This window comes from Nipponia nippon, unplaced genomic scaffold (genome assembly GCF_047370975.1).
Source record: "Nipponia nippon isolate SJK-2023a ecotype South Korea unplaced genomic scaffold, ASM4737097v1 scaffold_4, whole genome shotgun sequence".
In the NCBI taxonomy this organism is placed as follows: Eukaryota; Metazoa; Chordata; class Aves; order Pelecaniformes; family Threskiornithidae; genus Nipponia; species Nipponia nippon.
The window spans coordinates 92,346,916-92,364,086 of NW_028262358.1; positions in this window are offsets into that span (position 1 = coordinate 92,346,916).

Genomic DNA, 17,171 nt, shown 5'->3' on the forward strand with positions numbered 1-17,171 from the left:
CCTACATTGAACTTTCTTCAGAGGCTTCATTCGACATTGTCCTGCTGCTAACAAAGGGATTGCCTCAGGCTTCATGTTTTTGTCTTTAGCTCATTCCAGTCAAATTCTTCCCAAACAGAAAAGCAAGCAGGGAAGTGCCTGTCCCCATTCTGTGATGATGTTCCAGGACAAGTAAGGGCAACTACTTTCCATTACTGCAAATAACAAGGGAGCTGGCACAGGAGATCAGAGAACGATCCTGCAGTCTTTCTAGCAGCTAATCTCCCCCATGTAAGGAGAAATGTTCACCCTTAATGCACTTTTTGCTGCTCTCTGATACAAATTGCCTTGCATGGATTTGAGAATTAGGCCCCAACCCTTTAAAGTACCTGTGACTGGCATATATGTATGATTACAGCCTTTCCCATACATGAGGGCTCATTTTCATACCTTCTGCTTGACGAGGAATGGAACAGCATTGCTTCCTGACAACTTTGTTATCACTCTTTAAAAAATCTAGATCGGTTTTCCAATGCACATGAAAGCATTTATGTGCCCCCCATATCTTTTATGCAACTGGACTGGGAAACTCTGAGCCTTCCTTATCGCACAGTTATTCCATAATTCTGTCCTTAGCTGTCAGGATCTTGTCTGGAGTTTTGTGACCAGAAAGAGAAAGCTGGGAACATAGAACAATCAATGAATTTTTGCGGACACCTTTAAAAGAGTTATTTTGGTCACACGAAGGCTAAAGAATATGTGTTTTTCCATGCAAAGAGGAGGATTAAATCCTTCTCGAGAGTACATTCTAACTAAGTGAGTGAAGACAGCATTTTATGCTTGATTTCAACCATTTATGTTAACTACAGGTTTGACCAATATGTGGAAGCCCAAATGCTATCTGCAGCAAACCATGAATTTACAACAGATTAAAAGTAGCTCTGATAGGTAAGAGACTATGTTTATAGCCATTGGAGAAAATAAGAATGGTATAGAAGATGTAAGATAAAGAATTTTAAAAAATTGTTTCCCTAACAGTATTCCATGAACTTCACAGAAATTATTTTTTCTAAACATGGAATTGTTTCTCTTTGTTCCATCTACAAGGCTTTCATATGCATAATATTCCAAGTTGTTTGCAGTACCTGCACCACAGTGGAACTTGGCTCCAGATTCAAATACCTAATTCAGATGTCTACATGTCGGCATCCATGTGTGAGCCAGCTGTGCAAGCTTTCCACAGACAGCAGCGTTCTGGTCAACCCAGTCAGTGGAGCCTCCAGAGCTGCTCATCATGCCCCAAAATAAATGTCAAGGGCTTGATTCATTTGTCTTAAATTAAACACTCGCTGCCTTTTGTATAATGTCAAGTAGGACATCCTGCTTCACATTAATCTGCCACTCCAGAAGGACCCAGGTCTTCCACAGGGGTGTTGTCCTGTGGATGTGCTGTGTGGATGTCTCATACATCCTGAGGCACCTCAGGTAATGGTAGACACCTCAAGTTAAGGCAATCAAATTAAGATGTTGCTGGCTAGTCTCCAAGCACCACTGATACCATAACAGGAACTCCCAAGAACCTATATTTAAGGATCTAAATTTAGGTGTCTCAGTCTCAAATGAATCCTGCCCTGAGAGACTGATCAGTCTTTTATATACCACTGACCAACCTTTTGATAAAATCTTTTACCTTTCTTACCATATGTTAATAACAGAAGTCATTAAACTGCTAAACACTCTACTGGTAGAGTGGAAGCATCAGTATCATAACAACATATTTTAGGTATTCAATGTCTAGGAGGAACTGCTGGATTTTGCTGGAAAATGTGATAGCTATTTTTTGATTATAGTATTCTAACTCTACCCAAAATATGGTATTGCAGAATATCAGGTCAGAAAACTTAGGAAATGTCAGACTATAATTAAATATGTTCTATACATGAGAACAGATGATGAATACATCATGTCTCAGTGGGCAGACTGTGCCCGTGACAGAGGTAAAATTCTGTAATGATTCTACTAGTAATCATGTTATTAAGAATGCTCCTAACTAGACTCCCTGTGAAAACAAATGGTTTCAATCGAAATGAAATTGATACAGAAGAGATTAAAGTGGCTTTTCCACTTCCATTAAGACTGAGAAGCACACTCACATTCCTACCAGAAATAAGCATGAAATACATGGAATTTCTAAATCCATGCAAGACTAATTAATAAATCTAATCCAGAATGAAAAAAAAATTGTATTAGTTAAATTATAAGTTCTCAGAAATTAATGCACTTAGACAACTTGGTGGGGATCAGCACGCAATACCCACTGGGACTGATACAATGGAACAGTAATCGCTGGATCTCCTGACTGTCCAAAACACTGCAGAAAAGGCCTTGAAAGTGCAGCTTTATTACATCAAAACTCTTGGTCCAAGCACTTAGCCAACATTGTCTCTGCCAATTCCATTACCAAGTTAGTCACTCATATCACTCCCCCCAAAAGAAAGTCTGAATAACACCGTCTCAAATTATTCGGCACAGGTTTGACAAATGATAAAGTGATTTTCTATATGCTTTGCCCTGTGTGCATACGTAAGCCATTCTTTCCTATTGAAGTTAAACAGTGTAACTACTGCTAAAAGTAAAAGAATCACTGCAGCAAACAAAATAGTATTTAAGCTTTTGACACAACTCATTCCCACATTTTCTCAAATGTCTCACACAAATGTATTTAACAACTGACAAAATGCACGTTTTATTCTGGGATCACAAACCTGTGAATGCCTTACTTTCCTACAGCTCAACAGAAGACTCAAATTTATTAAAAATCATATCTCATTTCAAGGTAATACCTGAAGACCTTTCAAAGAATGGTTCCCCATTTGGTGGAAAAGGAAGCATTAAAGAGTTTGAAGGCGATAATAGTGTTGCTACGAGTGAGAAGAGAACAAGAATCCAGTCTAGAGCAAGGAAATAGCAGATGAAAGAGCAGTGGTGACAGCTAGTTTGATTAAATTTACTCTGACATCATTTCAAAGCCATCACCTTGAAGAGTTCATGCAGGATAGTTGAGGCTCCAGAAGGCTGGTAAAGGGCAAACCAAGGGTCTCCCTTTGGAAAATGAGGGAAATGGGAGTCAGATGATTAGAGGTCAGTCAGCCTAACCTCAGGTCAGTACTAGAATGAAAATCTGTTATTCGAAAACAATTAGAAAATAGCAAGAACGTGAGTCACAGTCAATATAGTTCTGACAAATCTATCTAATTTCCTCTTGCAAAGGGAGTTTGGGCCTTATAGATAAGGGAACTGCAGTCAATATTGTGTATCTTAACATTCAGACACTTTCTGGTGCTGTCCTACATCACATTTTCATAAATAACTTAGAAATAAATAAATAATGCACAAATTGTAAATAAATACTGCAACTACTATGAAAAAACCTAGATCCAGACCATACAAATCTAGAAGTGAACTAAACTACGCTTAGACCCATTTTCTGGCACAGAACATCCTATGTCCACTTTATTTAACTTCCTTCCCCTCCATAACATGGTGACCTAAGGTGTCTGTTGCTCAGCCTAAGTGACCTCTGGTCCATTTCAACCTCACCCATGCTCAAACATTGCTTGAGGAAGTGTTAGCTGGCTTGGACCAAGATCACAACCATGACTGTTCTAACAGTTTATAAATAACACAAATGATGGAGTCCCGATCCCAGGATCATTCCCTGACACACTTAATTTTCTCATGTAAATGTGCCTAGAGACTAATTATCAGAGATTAATTGCCAAACTGGAAATCTCAAGGAGCATCCAGAGGAACCTCTGCTGGATCTACAGTTGTTGCCCTTATGATATGAATGACAAAGAGAGCACTGCCACTGAAACTGCAGGTGATGCTGGAGTAAGGAAGAGCTGGGAAGGCACAAGAATGCTGGAGTCAAGTTTAGGATGGGCAGAATGGAAATTCTGATTGACCTTCACAAAATTAAGAGCTGATCTTAAAAAAATAAAATGCACCTCAGTAAGAATACTGTTATGCTTTTGCCTAGGCATAACAAGCTGCGCAGAAGCTCAGCTAGGCAGCGGTTCTACAGAAAATAAAGTGAAGGTTAAAATGACCCACTAATTACGCAAATTTATGTTCAGGTTCATCTGCCCAGTAATTGCAAAAAACAGGGTCAATCTCATGGAAATATAGAATCATAGAATCTTAGAATATCCTGAGTTGGAAAGGACCCACAAGGATCATCGAGTCCAACTCCTGTCCCTGCATAGGACAACCTCAAAAATCATACCATATGTCTGAGGGTGTTGTCCAAATGCTTCTTGAATGTTGTCAGGCTTGGTGCCATGGCTACCTCCTGGGGGAGCTTGTTCCAATGCTCCACTACCCTTTGGGTGAAGAACCTTTTCCTAATGTCCAACCTAAACCTCCCCTGGCATATCTTCCTGCTGTGCCCTCGGGTCCTATCATTGGTCGTCAGGGAAAGGAGATCAGCACCTGCCTCTCCTCCTTCCCTTGTGAGGAAGCTGTAGATCGTGATGAGGTCTCCCCTCAGTCTCCTCTTTTCCTTGCTGAACAGACCAAGTGACTCCAGCCACTCCTCATACGGCTTCCCCTCTAAACCCTTCACCATCTTTGTGGCTCTCCTCTGGACACTCTCTAGTAGCTTCATATCCTTTTTGTACTGTGGCACCCAAAACTGCACACAGTACTCAAGGTGAGGCCACACCAGTGCAGAGTAGAGCGGGACAATCACCTCCCTCGACCGGCTGGCAATACAGTGCTTGATGCACCTCAGGACACGGTTGGCCGTCCTGGCTGCCAAGGCACACTGTTGGCTCATGTTCATATCTCTGAGCCCACATCACTGCAGCTCGGCCACTGTGTCCCAATGCTTCATTGTGAGGGACCTTGGGGCAAAACGACCCAGTACAACATAGGGTGATACTGCCAGTTTGGCCAAGGCACTCAGACCAGATCTCCATCTGCTGGGCAGAAACACCCTGTGCCACCTTTGTTCTCAACATAGTTACCTTTTCAAGACATTTATTTCCTGACTGCCTGCCCACTGTTCTTTGATCCCTTTAATACCTTTCAGGCATCTCTGCTTTTGAGCCAGTATCTTATGCCCTTTTCCTAGGCCATCCTCAATGTGCAGCAGTTTTGTGGTTCCACTGGACCCAGATGACTCTAAGACACCATAGCATATGAAAGAAAAAGATGGAAACTGAAGCATAGGTAACTATAGACTATATCTGGTCTCCTGCACCAATAGCTGCTGGCAGAGGCACTATTAACTCCTGGCTTGTCACAAAATTACACATTTTAGTGACTGCACAGTATATTCCAAGCTATTTAGCAGATCTGTCATTAACAATTATTAAATAGCAGCTCAAAGCTCAAAGAATGCAGTTTTATTGATTCGAGTACAAAATTGGATTGTCTGGGCTCCAGTCCTAATATATTTAGCACACCTCAATGCCTTACAGTCCTGGCCCCAAGTCACCCGTAGCTCCCTACCAAGCCACAAATTCCCAGGAAAGGCAAGGTGAAGGAGCGATAGCATTCATGTGGATCCTGTCCTAAATGCGGTTGAACCATGAGTGATGTCTACCTGCTGCTGGGAGCTATGAAGTACCCTGAGCTCCATTGTTTAGCCATAGCCCCACTGACCTTCTGGTTTTGCACATGGGGAATATACCTAGACTCACTAAGCAAGCCAGGAATGAAATCCACACAGTTTGATTCCCAGGTCACTAAAGAACTCTGTAGTCAGATGTAACTGTATCTAGGCTCAATTCACATACTCTTCAGATCATTAAGCATCAATCAGTGCTTTTATGTGGTGTACGAATCTCCAGGAGAAGACAATGATAAGCCAGAAATTGTTGTAAAGAATTATTTTACCAATTCATTCCCATTCTACCCATCCGAAACTTAACCCAAACAATTAAGTTTTCTGCAGTAGAAATTTGCCTTCCATGGTATTCACTGGTAACCACTCAAGTTTAGGAAAGTCCAACCTAAGAAGTATCACTCAACCATCTTTCAACAAGCTCCATCCTACCTGGATGCATCAGTTAAATTATATTGAGACATCACAGAGCTATAGTATACAATGCAGTAAAAAGATGTCTGTTTACAGCATTTAGCCTAGAAACGACATATGATCTACAAATAATCTTATATTCTGAGGTTACTAAAATCATTGGTTTCACTATGTCATTTGCAGCATAAACTATACTTAAAATGGAAAATCCTGTGAATAAAATGAGTAACTATTGCAAGAACAACCATCTAAATTTTAAAGGCAGCCATTCTGCCAGAAATGGCTGAATATTCAAACATTTTAGTTGAAAAACACCACTTACATTCGGTTACCAATCAAGTCCTGATATAAAATCCCTCTTCTTGCAAAGTGTGGTTTTGTATGAAAAAAAAATAACAGGTGCAGGAAGGAGTGGAAAACATCTTCAGTGACTGGCATAGGCTGCAGCAATATACTTTAAAAGTATTCGGGATTACTATTTCTTCTGTTGCATGGAATTCAATGTTTTCTGTCTCTTTGTAAGACAACAGTACTTTACGTCAAATAGGAAACATATGTTCTTCCTTGTTCTGTAAAAATAATATTTTTCATATGACTAATAATTCATAGAATTCATACGATTTCTAGTAAACATACAACTTTAGACTTTTTCCTGTGGTCATTCAGAAGAAGCAGAATATTTTACAGATATCAGGCTGACGACTACTGAGAATGTTTTCTTTTCTTTAAAAATAAATAGAAAGAAAAGAAACAGATTGAGATAAAATAGGAATAAGCATTTCTTCAACTCTTCAACACAGACGTCTCATTCAATGTATCAGACTCTTTTATAGTGCTTGAGAAATCTGCTGGAGAGGAATTCACTGATTTATTATTTCTTTCCATAGATGGAGCACACAGGCCAAGGACTCTGACCCATGTGCATTTTGTTTTTGAAAGCTTAGGAACATTTCTAGTTGGATTCCTCATTTTGCTTTTTGTTCCTAGAGTGAGGGATAAAACTGCCATGGCCCTTGCATTGCAGTGACAGGATAATCTGTTCTACGCGAGCAGACAGGGGCCTCCAGGCACTGGGATCGGAAAATACCACAGTGACAAATCTGCCAGTGACATTGATCAATTCACTGCAGTCTGCAGAAAAAAAGAAAAGAAAAGAAGTCCAAGTTCAGGTCAGACTCACTGACAGCTTGACAGTAGGAGAGGCTCAGCCATCGACTCCCTAAGTCAAAGGAGTATATGTTTGGCTTGCAAGTTGCCCTTAGAGCAGCTTTTTGCCTCTAAGAACAAAATTTCTTGGATACAGGTGGTGGAGTGTCGGCAGTTCTTCAGTAGCTTTTTTGACTTTGTTACTGCACCCTATTCCATTACATCCCCATACAGTTGACCAGGTTAAGCAACCCTCAGGATGGGACAGTATGAAAATAATTTTTGACATTAATTGACTTTCCTTGTTGGTATTTCCACTGTTTACAGCAGATAATAAAACTTTCCAATAGCATTTACTTGAGATCTCACAGCAATATAAATGCAGCGTTCAGCCCAGACAGGGTCTGCTGCATCACACTCAAATAGTTGTTGATCAAGAACAAACTCTGAAAAATCATGCCTGGACAAACAGCACATGAACATACCCAGAATTTAAGGCAAACTGGTGCTGATTCAACGTCCGCAAATTCTAAGGCTGTCTGATTAGTCAGGCCATGAGGCCAAAGAAACAAATAACATCTAACTACAGCTTTCAAGCATACGCTTTGCAAAGACAGGACGTTGCCAATAAAAAGACCTCCATATTTGAGTCTGGTTTAAAAGTCGCCCACTTCCCACTGAGTTACCATAAATACAAAATCATCAGTTGTGTAACTTGCAGCTATTTTCTTATAAACACCGGTTATCTAAGGCAGGTTTTCTGGAATCACAAAGGTCCTTTGTTACACACCATTACAACACAAAACATAAAGCACACAAGTATTTATGCTTTACAATAATTTTTTCATCCAATGAGTCAACATATTAAAAGATCATACCCGTCTGAGGGAAAAGGTGCTACAGAAAGATACACATGCTGAAAAATAAAATGTGGCTGGATTCTCTGGCCTTGTATACAAGTCAGAATTGACTAGACCATTTTATCCCTCTAATAAACCTTTTTAAATAGTTCAGATGAGCAGCACTGTGTCAGAATAGTCCCAGGACCGGATCTTCAGCAGCTACAATTTCAGAAAACTTAGCTCCCCAGTGCCACAGGAGGCTGGCATGAACAGAAGTCTTGGACATAGCAGAGCAGAGCTGATGCAGCTATTTTTAGCATTGTTTCAAGATATGGTTTAGCTCCTTAGATTCCTGTTACAGTTGAGAAACTGCAGAAATCTCTGAACATTTGGTCATATACCTTATGCTGGTTTCTATAGCATGCCATGCTCTTTACTGTATTTCAGGTAGATCCGGGCTGTGCTGTACTGTGAATGCAACATGGGAATGGATTAGCCCATGGGGCCAAAAAAGAGAAACGACTTTAGGAAGGGGCACAAAAAAATTGGTAATCCAATATATGATACTCATGTAGGCTTTTTCTGTGGTCAAAGGAGAGCTGGCCACTTTTCTTATGGTGAGTTGAGATGAAGTACTCTCTGGAAGGGCCTCTGTCTCTCTAGCAACAATGAAGAGTCTGAACAACTAATTTTCAGTGGATATTTTTAGATGGCTGGAAATAGTGAGATGAATCCCACCTCCTGGGCTGATCTTTTCTGGCACAGAAGAACCCACAATGAGTCTAGCCTCATTTATTGAGTCTATGCAGGAGAGATCTAGGAGAGGGCTCAGGAGTGTACAATGGGACCCTATCCTAAACTCAGGATTCAGCTGAGAGGAGTGAAAATGGAAGAACAATTAAATAATATATTCCCTTCTGCCAATTATCTGTTCCAAAGCTGAAATACAACTCAAGAGCATCACCAAGTGACTGCAGATTAAAAGTGTATTTTAAACATAACTGCAGTGTATACTCAAAGATTTCCCTTGGGGTATTTTCAGACATCCCCACCCATTCTCACTGTCTTTTTGATGCTTTGTATTCACACCAGTAGCAACCATTCTCTAAACTGATCCCACACTGACTTCATTCCTCTAGCAATATTTACAATACAGATTTAAGACAAAAAGAGAGAATGCTAGAAGAGTTTTTCAGCATGTCACAAAAACATTTCTCCTGGTACTACAAGACATGACAGCACTGCATGCAGCACTGAGGCAGGTATCAGTTTATCTTGTGGTTGGCTGGGAAACTGGAAAAAAATCAAGAAGAAACTCACAAATCTGAAGGAAGCTCCCAGAGTATTATTCTCTCACCTCTGACTAATTCTCCTTTTCTGTAACATTAGTTTGGCTGCTTTCAACAAGTAAAGAAAACTCCAGCAAACTGACAGAACATTTAATGGAAAATCCATGGAAAGCTGTCTTATGCACGTGGGCAGTTCAGTTTCCTCTCCGTTAATGCTACCTGAGGGAATCAGTTAGCTGCTTACTATGTTTTGACCTCATTGGATTCTCATGCAGTCGTGCTGTGAGAGCCTAAAACTTTAACATTTCTGTTCTTAACAGGAATGGCTTGTACTATATGTTTGTTGATGAATAACTGCATGCAAAAACTAATGGATCTCAGAGCTGTAAAATAACTTCATTGTATCTCTAATGGCAAGAAAAAGAAATTTCTGATTTGCCAAGTTGTAAATCTCACTATCTCAGATAAAAGTCTAAAGTATTTTTCGTTTCTTATACAGTAAGAGTCACTAAATAATGTCAGTTTGAAAATGTAGGCACCTGACAAGAAAAAGTTGTTAACAAAAACGAACAAAAAAAGGTAGAGCAAATTTAAGTTTGTAGGGTTCAAAACCTGCTATCCTTGTACAAAGCAAACAAACTCATCCTTTCTTGGTTCTGCTGATAGCCTTTGTGAAACACATCACCTTTACAGCAGTTCCTGGAGAGGTAATGTCCTTACTACAAAAACCTTTATCACAGTTATTTGCCATCTGCTGTCAGTCCTCACATAATCAAATCTGAAGTCTGACTAAGCAAGGTTATACACAGGTGTGGGAGAGGAAAGCAGCCAGAACAAGTGGAAGCGGAAAGGAGGACCACTTAGATGTAAAAACTGGGCTGTTCAGCTCTCTGGGCAAATAAAGGTCAAAACATGCTGATGGCAAAGCTTGACCTACTATTTGGTCTGGAACAGCAGAAGGTATATTTCATAACCGTTACACAGCCATATCGTATGTATAGCCCTGATGCAAAATCCCCGTTGTCTTTGTATTGTAACTCTCCCAGCAAAGTACAGAAGATAACTCCTAATTTGGATGCTGCAGATCTCTTAGTCTGCAATGAAAGAGGTTGAAGCTTTACTACAGTAACTTAGATTTGCCACATGCTTAAAGCACATCCACAGAATTACTGTGGCTCAGCTGACTGGTAATAACTTGTCAAACTCCACCAGTTTGGTTGCTTGTCTGAACCGTAAGGCTGCTCTGCTTTGGCTTATTTAGTCAGGCACAGACCTTGTGAGGAGCTGCCACACCTCTCCTGACAAAGATGGCACAGTCAGAAGGGCATTATTCAACACACACACTAAAAACAAGGGGAAAAAACAACGGTTTGATTTTTCTTCCATGTTCCAAACACAGCATACTGAGAAAATCCCCTGCATAAAAAACACAACTGACATACTCTATGAAATCACTTGGTATCCTGCTCACTTCTGATTTAATTAACTCAGCTGGACTTTGCCATCCAAATATGAAAAATGTTGGCTTTACTATGTTGGAAAGTGAGAAATGAATAAGCAACGATGAGAACTCGGCAAAGTGCAAGCAGACATTTTCCAAACTCCCATGCACTGTCCCGGCAACGCTAACTTGCAGCAATGTGCCCTGAGGCTGCCAATAATGATGAATTTTAGCATTCCCCTGTTATTTTTATATGGGCAAAACAATCCCATTCATTTCTTTTTGTGACCTTCTTAGAGCTTGTGTAACAATCTCCCATTCTGAAAAATCTCAGAAGGAACAATTGATTCCTGGAGTACCGTTTATAAAAGATAACCTTGCTAAACATTGCCCCGGCAGTGGAAAACTCAGCCTCAAACTCTTTATTGCACTGGACTACTATGATCAAATGATAATACATTATTTTTAAAGATAATTAATACGGAGAATCAGTAATATGGATGCTACGCATCTCATTTCAGACCATCTCTCAGATCTGAATGCTAACTTAAATTCGTACCTTGAAGAAAAACCATATTTAGTCTGCCAAACATTGCTTAGGGCAAGAACAATGTTTCAAAAAATCTCTCAGCTTTGTCTTACATCTCTCAGGCATCTTTCATGTTCAGACACAAAAGCTTTCCCTTTCAACCCGACTTCAGCAGAAGGTTACTGCTAGTCAGCCCCTTTCATGTTTCTTTCCAGCTGTCTAAAGGCAGATTGTCCTGGCAGAGAAGCTTGTTTCATTCTTAAACATCTATCCAGATATTTCTACCTCCTTTTCTCAGTAACCTGATTTAAAGGGATTTTGTAGTTAATATCTTAGCAGTGTATTGCAGCTTTTGCATAAAATGTTCCACTCCACTCCCCCACCTCTCCTTTCTGTCTCCGCAGCCTGCAGTATCAGTCTCTGCCTGCGGGTACATGGCATTTCCCTAACCTCGGGCAGCAGCAATTTGTAGTATTAGTCTGTCCAGCACCTCTGGAGACTGCTCTGCCATCATACTCCCCCATCTTCCCTGTTTTCCGCACTCTTCTGTTACCATGAACAAGCCGAGCAGTGCAAGCATGGCACTTAGGACCTACTTGTGCTGATCAAGTGTTTTACTATTATCTCTTTCAGCAGCTGCTTCAGCTCTGCAGCGATACCATCCCTGCATTTCCACCCGTGTCTCATTTTTTTGCTTTATGTTCTTTGTTTTATGCAAACTTCTTACTGCTTTTCTTTCTGGAGCTGATCTGAGGAGCTGCTGCTTGTTGTAGCTGCTTTCCTCTCTTACACACCTATGCATTACTTTGCTTATTCAGACTCTAGATTTGATCATCTGGGGACTGGGAGCATTTACTGCAGCAGTATAACAGTACCCATCCAGTCCTTAGGGGTCTGGCCATTTTATTTACTGTCCCCAGACGGCCCATCACGATGTTTCAGACAGCCCTGAGGTGGAGGCCTGACACTGTGGCAGGATCTTCTAGAGTGCCCGAACAAGTTTCACAGTTCCCCAAAAATATATAATGCAGTAAAGTGAAGATTATGTGTCCCAGTTCAGGGTGGGACCCAGTGAAATGTATTCTTCAGGGATAGCTCTGACTCAGGCTTTCCTGGCCTCAAAAAGACAATCTGATGGCCAGCAGCTTCTCCCTTAGGATACCTCTTGACTCTTCTTGGTCTCCCTGTTTATCACACCAAGTCAAGATGGAGCACCTCAGGGCAGTGGTGTTTCTCCCCATCTTCCCTTATGGAGCAGACACTGTTCTTGGGGCTTTGTAAATCAGCATTTTAACTGCTGATCTAGACTCCTCATTCATGTTGTCTTTCGGTGCGTAACATTTTCTAATTGTCGTTTTCAAGAATGGAGAGAAACAATTAGCTGCTAATTGGCTTCCACTGCAGAAATGGCATTTCTCTTTCAGGAGACATAATTAATGTTCTTCTTCATGGATGCCTCCCTAGACTGAGTGAAACTTCTTCCTTTTTTTTAGTCACTTTTTATCACCTTCCAATCAGCCACTTTTCCTCAATGCGAGGGCGGTACTATACTCAGTTTTCATTTCTGGACCACTTTTGTCATTGCAGGCTTTGTACTAACATTTTGGAGACCTGTTCCTATCATTTGCAACAGCATGCTTCATCTTAGACCTCTCAGTCTTTCCTCTGCTTCTCGGTGCCTGTCCCAAAGAATCCTTCCACAACAGAGCCATTTTTAAATAAATTGCTACCTGGGGAGACTACATCCCTGGGCTGAAACTCTTCTTGGGTTTCTGTGCAAGAACATGATGCTGGTTCATCTTTCTATTCATAGTCTGAAGGATCACTGGGACCTTCAAAGAAGGATGTTCACCTGGCCCTTATTCTTTCAACTATCTAAGTTAAGGTGGCCTTATAACAGGAGGAAAAACCCACACCACATAGTTTCTAGGACTGTGGGAACATATAAGCCTTGCCATTATTCCAAGGACACTCTTCAGGGAAAGGGGTATCAGAATAAATCCTAAAGATAGCTTACATTGAGAGATTATTAACAACACATTTTCTAGCAGATTCTTTCCATGTGAGTGGTCAAAAAAATAAAGCAAGCCTTGGATTTTTTTCTGTTGTTGTCATTAAGGAGTGTTTTCAAAACAAAATTAACTTTTTTGTATTTCCTAGCCCCAGAGCCAAATCTAAAAGAAAATTACATAAAAAGAAGCTATACATTTTTGGTCAAAGGAAGGGCCCAGAATACTTGTCTTGAGAAAGTCTGTTCCCAGATGATTTTACATGCAAAGCCTAACCTTGCTAGCTAGCTAAAAAGGAAATGTGGCTTTGCAGTGTGTTGAACAAACTTTGAAGCTAAAAGCAGTATTATTTCCCATCTAGGAGAGGGACCTGGACTATTATGTGAGAAGATCTAAACCTTTCTGGTGACCCTCTAAGCTAGGACTCATGCAATAGTGAAACTGCACGGGGATAGAGCAGGGTTGGGTTGTCTGCCTTGTTTAAACTGCTTGATTACTGTGTGTTCCCAAAGACCTGGGAGAAATAATTGTCACCAGCAGACAGTCTAATGATCCTGGACGAGCTGAAAAACAAAGACCTACCTGAGAGATCACAGCTCATATAAACTGTTACAGTTACAGAGAAAAGCCCACTTATGGTTTGAAGGTAAGTGTTAGGCTAGAACAAATTAAACAACAGTTTTCCAGTGAACCTCTTTAAATAAGAGTATGTTCCAACTTATGAATAACTACGGAGGACCAAAGGTGTTGTATCATATCTTCCAGCATACATCATGTGTTAAGTCTCAATAGGCAGATTTATCCAATTTTGTTTGATCTCTGCTGTCTGGAACACACTACACCTGTGAGACAGACCCCATGTGCAAAGAAAGACTTGTAAATGAAAGCCAAATGTGGCTGGAAATAGTGCTTGCAAGTCAGAACATGTAGTTAGCTAGTGCTTTCTCCCAAACTTTTGCTGCTGACTTCTTTAGGCTCCTTTTGAGCAAGCTATGTGTGTATGGCTTCTTAGGTCTCATTACTGACAATTTTCTCAGCACTAAACCCCAGTCAACACCAAGAGACTCAGTTTATTAACTGCATATTTACACCTCATTGTTATGCCAGCCACTTTTTTATTTTTAGAAATAAAAAACAAATTTAATTTGTACAGCTCAATCACAGCATCTTCTTAGGGGAAGATGAGGCTTCAGCTTCTTCTCATTACCAGCATAAGGCTGGTGGTCACCCAAACTATCCCTTGGTCTCTCCTGAGGCCTTTACTATGAAGCACGGCTTGATGCCCACCACCTAGAAGAACAGGAGGGTATTTAATATGAGGAGGTACATTTCTCAATCTTCACTCACGTATTCTGTAAGGAAGGTGAGGCTTTGAAGTTTTATGACTGACTAGGATCTTTTTTTCTTTCCTATTTTGTCCAGTCTGCAAAAAACAAATCTGATGCACACATTATTACTTTTGCCAACTGATTATCTATCTCCCAATAATCCGATATTAAAAAGTGTAGGAGCTATGCAAGCCCATGAAATTTAGTTGCAAGTATTAGGTATAAATTAATTGCGCCAAAAAAAAAAAAAAGCCTTCTTCAGAAAATTTTTTATAACTTTTCTTAAGACACAGAGTTTCTTCTGAGCATGAAGGATTTACAACTGATCATCAAGAAAAGGCCAAAACCCAGATACCCTAGCAGATTTTGTACTTAAAGTATTGTTCATCTGCCTCCGTGTGCTATTCAGAAAAGCTGGCTTGTCGTATACAAAACCCTCCAAATCTGAACTGCCCTTGTTGTTAGAGACATATGTGTATGTGAAAGAGAGGCTCAATCTTCTGAAAATTCGGGTTCTAATTCAGCAGGGAAAGTATGTGAACAAACCTCCTAAAATTATAGTTTTGCTGCTGTGAAAGAAAGCACCATTCTCATCTGAGGTCTAAACAATTTCTTCTATTGCATTCCATGCCAAAGGTAAATCTCACATATTTTTCTTGGAGCAGAATCAATATTGAAGAAGGTGCAAACAATACTGATGAAGATACAAGCAGCAGAATATAATGAAACAGCCCGCCACCCAGACCACAACTTTTAGAAACTGATGCCCACATTTTCTTGTGATATAACTGCCACAAATTCCACAGAAGTCAATTTGGGAATGAAAGTCAGTGCGAGCAATTTACAGTAGCACAGCATTTGTCATGTGTGGTGGGAAGAATATCCTTTTCTGCAGTCATTATCTCCAATGGCTTTTTTGGCCTTTTTTTTTGCAACACCTGCAGCCCAAAACAAATGATTGCTGAGAGCAGGATAATCACAACAATTTTTTTAAATAGTATGTTTCATGGAATACACCCCATTGGTCTTCACATGTTGGTATCAGGGAGAAAGATGTTCTCTTCAGCTATGTAAAATATTGCAGAAAGAAATTTTTTGCTATGTACAAATACCTCAGCTAAACAAGGTGCTTGTTTCTCTGTCTCTAGAAAATCAGTACCACCATGAACTGAAGGGGGAGGTGTGAGGGGTTGAGGAGTTAGGGGGGATTAAACTCTCTTTATATGCCATTCAGATGGTGCTTAAAAGTTTTTAAAGATCTGGTGAATCAAAGGTCAGTCGGGGGTTAGATGTGGTAGTGGAAAAATATCTGGCTGGCATAGTCCATGGAATGTGTTGCAATCACTTTGAAGAACTCTGGAAATCCAAAGCTGAGGATTTTTATAGAAATTAAGGAGTTATTGGCAACATTTTTGACAGAAGACAGCTCAGTGGAAATATCCTCACCCTGAAAAACTCCTGATGACATTTCTGGCTCATTTGTTTTTATTGCATGGCAATAGACTGACATCTAGTGGATATGGTCCTCTCAGGAATGCTGGGCCTAACCAGAACAGGGGAGAAATTGTCTAATCTAATAATTTTTTTTGTTTTTTAATGGAAAAGTACATTTTTGACTAGGCAAAAACCTTCCTGGAAGTTTTTCTCTTGCTTTTTCATAGGAAACCACAATTCTTTCATCATTTGCTTTTTTGAAGCAATTCCCCCCAACATTTGACAGTTTTGGCTGAAACCTAATCTGCAGTTTTGGGGTTTTTTTGGATGAAATTTTAATTTTTTTCAGTTTCACATTGAAATTTTCCAAGCGGCTACGTCCCTGATCTCTGTCCCTGGGAGATATCCATTGCTGCTCTACCATGTAAAGCCCTGACGGTTCAGGGAAACAAAGCAAAGGTCTGCTCCGCATGAAGAGCCAAAGTTGTACAACTGATTGTTTGCCTTTGCTTATACCCACATGCAATCTTGGTTAATATCCTTTCGCTTTGGACCGAGGACACAACTCCCAGCCTGAGTGCCTGTGAAAAGGGTGAGGATTTATCCCCCCAGGGAGAGGTTCATGGGCAGAGCAGGACTACGAAGCTCATTTCTTAGCAGCCAGTGCATGGCGGAGCGGTGCCAGGGTACACCATCACCTGTGTGATCTCTGCTTTGTAGCCCAAGAAAAACACATGAAAATTAAAGCCTCTGTTGCTCTCCCCCTCCCAGCAACACGTCCCTTCCCCAGGTGCTGTGTTTCTCTCCAAGTGATGACTTTATGAATCCTCTTATAATCAAAGCCATCTTTTCGCTTTGTTCTGTGCTTCTGATCTGCCATTCCCCCCCCTAGGTGTGATTAATCCTTTTGCTTACCAAAGGGTTTTCCCTCTCAAAGCCCTCTCCTGTGGCATGGCGGGGGGCTTGGCTGAGCCCCCGGGCCACCCTGCTGCAGCAAGACTGGACCACCCCCATGGCCACCCCTGGATAGGAGTCCAATGAGCGCTGTGGGGGGCGAAATCTGACTTCCCTGGCATCTGTGAACAGGAATGGTTTGAGGTTTCTTGTTTTCCGGCGAGCATTTTGCTG